This window comes from Hyaena hyaena, unplaced genomic scaffold (genome assembly GCF_003009895.1).
Source record: "Hyaena hyaena isolate Hyena2069 unplaced genomic scaffold, ASM300989v1 scaffold_123, whole genome shotgun sequence".
NCBI classification, from domain to species: domain Eukaryota; kingdom Metazoa; phylum Chordata; class Mammalia; order Carnivora; family Hyaenidae; genus Hyaena; species Hyaena hyaena.
Genome location: NW_024080756.1, coordinates 265,002 through 269,958, shown reverse-complemented (window position 1 = coordinate 269,958; position 4,957 = coordinate 265,002).

Sequence of the window (4,957 nt, the reverse complement as noted above, 5' to 3'; positions counted from 1 at the left end):
AAGGCTTGCCTGTGCCCTATAGGTCCTCTGGAGAATATCACCTGCCTCGCAGCATCAGCAGGTTGGAGAGATGACCAAGTTGTGTTTTCTGTGTTCAGGGCGGTAAAATGGCCCACATGTGTCTGTGCGGGAGGGTAATCACAACGAAACTGACACTCAAGTAGAAAACGGTGTCCGCCCACAGGAACTGCCCTGCACCAACTGCTGTGTGTAGGCTAGGCTCCCAGTCACCGCTCAGGTCAGCCTCTGGCTTCCACGAGCTCGTGATTCAGTAATAACTGGAAGCACAATTGCTTTTTCACTCACTATTTTTTAACGGTTTATTCATAAAGCAATTTTTCACTTTTCACTTATTTTCAGCCCCTTTCACATCTATCTACTCACAGTTTCTGTCTTGGTTTAACCTTTCCCTCTCTCCTCCTCCTTCTTTCTGCTTCATTTTGCTTTATTCCCTTTTTTAAACCTTGAACCGTTAAAACAGCATTGAGGCCTTGATCGCTCTGCTAACCAAAATGTTTCCTTCTCAACGTTTTCCTGGGTTCTCTTTATTGGGTTCTCATCTTTTTTAGCTACCAATATTTTTGTCCTTCTTTCCTTCTAGTGGCAACGAACTTAAATCTTTCCCAGTCTTCTTACATGTATGCCTTTGGTTTAAAAAAAATAATAAAAAAGGATGAAAACAAACAAAAACCCACGAAACTAAACATCTTAGAATTCATGGTACTTTACTCTAGCAGAGGTTTGATTTAAGCACAGCCCACTCTTTCCATTAAAAGAATCTTGATTCCTTTCATATGAGCATATTAATTCCTGGGGAATTAATTCCTGGGGAAAGTTCATGGTTCTCACAAATTAACAGGACCTTTGCGAGCCCAATCTTTTTGCCAAAAGAAGCCACAACAGTTGTTTCCATATAAGCCTTCACCTCATTTCCATTTTCTCTGACATCTGCTCTCTAAATTACAAATATCTGCCTATAGCAACAATCAGAGTTCCAAGGAAAACAAACCAAAAGGAAATAAGAGAAAACGATGGGCTTTTAGCATACAAAGAGATATAGCATTTCTGAAAGAGGGCAGAGACAACCCAGGACTGACCCCTTCATTGTGTGGGTCAGGAAACTGAGGCCCAGGGAAGCTCCAGGACTCTGGTGAGAGCACGCGGTTGACTAGGGACTGAACCTGGGCTACAGTGCAGCATTGCTGACCCTGGTTCATTGCTCTGTTCACCAGAGTAGGCACCCGTAGCCTCAGTTTGGGTAGGTTTTAAAATTCTGGCCTGGGGAGGGGCGCCTGGGTGGCTTAGTCGGTTAAGCGTCCGACTTTCGCTTAGGTCATGATCTCGCGGTTCGTGGGTTCGAGCCCCGCGTCGGGTTCTGTGCTGACTGCCAGCTCAGAGCCTGGAGCCTGTTTCAGTCTGTGACTCTCTCTCTCTCTGACCCTCCCCTGCTCACGCGGTCTCTCTCTCTCTCTCCTAGAAATAAATAAAACATTAAAAAAAAAATTAAAAAAAAATAAAATAAAATAAAATTCTGGCCTGGGGAACCATGGAAGGAGGAGTTAAATCACCCCATTAAATCATCCGTAGTTGGTTGGTCTTACAGCTAGTCACTACCAGGTTACCTGTACTAACGTGGGGGTCAAGAAAGAGTTCAATGGAAGGATATGTCCCATCTCCTTTGCTCTACCTAGGTGAAAAATGGTTCTCAAGGGAAGCCAGCTGACAGAAGGAGTGGGGAAGGGTTAGTCCCTGCTTTTTCAAGGAATAACTGCACTATGAGGCTGCTGGCCCGGAGGTTGCTCTGCAGAGGGCCAGATGCCAGATGAGAGCGGCACTATGTTCCGTCTTCCCTCCCCTTTCAGAAACCTTGAGAAGAACTCAAGGGTGGAATGTATTTTCACATATTTACAAAATATACAGAAGACCTCATTTCGCGGTATCATGGATTCTTCCTCAGAATTACGCAAGCTCTTCAGATCTGCCTTCCATATATATATATATAGAAACTTAAGTTCTCTACTGAAGCCTTCTATCTTGTCCTCAGTCCTTCAATCATTTCTAAGGTCAACAGAAATCTTTGAATTATAGACCGAGGAGGGGTTTGCCAGAGTATCTCGCTCTGCGCTTCAAGCCTCGTGAACATCCTGGCTTCTCCTTCCCTCAGAAGATTTGCTCACCTTCCACAGAAGATTCGTTCACCCTGTGCTTTCAAACAAGCTGATTTCTCTCTAAGTCCTCCCAGGAAGGAGAGCCTACTCCCTCCCTCCCATGGAAAGGAACCTTTGTGATACCGGGCCTAAAGGTAAGTGTTAGTCCCCATGATTTACACCCAAGTCCCCCTCTGCTATGGTTTAATTTCATTTCCTTTGCTCTGCTCCTCACCTGCTGATTGCTTTCCTGTCCAGGCGAGTTCTTTAGATTCCCAAAAATGGGGAGATTTGCCACAATTCCATGGAAACAACCACTTTTTGTTAATACACTGAAGAACTCCTTATCAAAATTAACCATTGGCACTTACCTGTCACTTCCTCTTTCTTAATGGGGGCAGAAGAAAACTACAAGGTGACTACGTTTATACTAAATAAAAGCTTCCATCTTAAATTCAGAGAGAGGACATGTACATGTGGCCAACTCAAGTTCTCTACTTGTCAAACCTGGAAAGAAGAGCAAACTAGGAGAGGGCTTGTTAGTTTACAGTATTTTGTGAAACTGGGCATGGAGAGTATTTGCATAAGTCAGGTTAAAAATAACTTTTTGGAATCTTGCTGTGTTTTTTTCTTTTTCTGCCTAAATGCCTAAATTACATAATTAAGGCTGTATTGAGATTAAAATCACTTCTCATTTAAGCAGCAGCTGTCAGCAGCGCTTTGAGCAAATGGACTGAGGGGTTCTGAGGACTTGAAGTTTGGAAAAGAAAGTGATGGGAGAATTATCTGTGAGTCCTGAAACATGCAGCTGCTGTACACCCAGAAGTGGACTCGAGAGAGGTAGCCAGTGCTCAGAATGATCTGATTTCTTCTGGCCAGAAGTTGATAATGAAATGGACATGTTATGGACAAAGTCCTCATGGTCTCATAAAGGAAATGAAGTGTCTTCTGGTTTGGTCCAAGGATCACATTCTGTGTAACCTGTCTCCTACTCATTAATTTTTTAAGCTACCGCTGTCTGTGGTACACCCTTCCTTTCTAGACCGGATTAATCTTGAGGCCTGGTTTTACATTAGAAATCCTTCCCCATGTGCCTCTAATTACTTTCATTTCTCTACTCTGGTCTTTTCTCATTATCTTCTTTTTAAAAAGACTTCACACACGCACACATACACACGAAGGAATGAGCTCACTTATATAAACTTATGGGTCCTAAATAGGTTGCCTGTCCCTCAAGGGGAATGTGCCCATAAACTCCCATGGAACCACATATTCTGTTTATTCCCTGATGGTGGGGAATTGAATCTATTATTTCTGAACAGAGCTTTTATTTTAAGGAAAGACTCAGAAAAAGATGACTTCTTCAGTCTTGTCTTGCCCTGAAAACAGCTGCACGGAGCCTCGATCCAACTGTGTGGATGTCAGCTGGGTGGACTTGAGCTCCTAGTGAGTATTATCTTTTCATGTAATGTTTCATTAAGCAGCTAAGTCCACAAGAGTTCCCAAGATATTTAACTCTCAAGAAAAAAAAAAAAAGGTATGCTTTGCCAAGTAAAGAACTATGATTTATGGCAGTAACCGTTACACTCTGAATCTTATTGGGCTTTGTTTTGAAAAATTATTAGCACAATGGTTCTGTAGAATTTAGTAGTGCAACCAGCACCCTTTGGCACGTTTATGACAATAGGGTTCTGGTTTTCTTAACTCCACAGTTACATGTTGGCAGCATTTCAAATTCTTGGCACAGATGTTTAAGTGAATATAAAGAAGAAACATAAAAAAGAACATCGGGCAGTTTTGAGCATCCAAATGTAAGGAGCATTATTCCTCACATGCAGTTAGCACGGACATGGGACCATGAACTTGGTAATGGATGACATGGTAGGCATGAACACTATTTACAAAGGACTTTTAAGTTTTTTTCACTGAGGACACTAACGGTTTTCTCAAAGCATCCCCTATTCCTATCTACCAAATGAGACTCAAATTTATTTGTACCTGGGACGTGTTAGTTTTGGGAACATTAATGGACAAGCAAATAGACCCATTCCCACCACATGACCACTGGCATGCATGGCCATACCACCAAGTCCCTTGGTTTCATGCTAACAATGCCCAGATTCTGGTACAACAGAAGCTTTCCTGAGATTTATTTTAAATGAACAAATGGTAGATCTGCTTTCTGAGCTCAATATGAAGAGACAAAAAATACCAAGGGATGTAGGGCAGGAAGACTATGCAGAACTTATTATTCCCTGTGGTATGCTTAGTGATAGCTACTGAAGCAAAAATGATGTCATCACTGGGCAAACTGGTATTCCTCAACCTGGTTTCTAGGGCTTCCCTCAGAGCCCCTGACCTACGAGTAGGTCAGGTCTACACACGCGCACACGCACACGCACTGGCATGAGGCTAGGAAGGCATTTCCAGAATTGATCTAAGTCTTCCTTATCTCCCCACTACCCCGTCCCCATCCCCATGGTAAAACAGACAAACAAAACCAAACAAAAGCAAAGAAATCTTTCCCCACTTACTGGCTAATGTTTGAAACACTTTCCTTAGAGAACACTTCTACAGCTCATAATTTAAAAATATTACACTGTTCCCTTATGAGAAGACAGATCAAAACATCGATCACTCACAAGTGTGGCCTCAGATGGAGGTGGGAGATGAAGGAATCATTTGCTGCCAGAGAGGGTGTGCAGGGCAGGAGAGAGGCAAACCGTGTCATGTTCAAGGGTGTTTCCCTTACAGTATGGTTAAGATGTTGCTTCCCTGGCCTTTCACTGAAGACACTAGACAAGCATCGG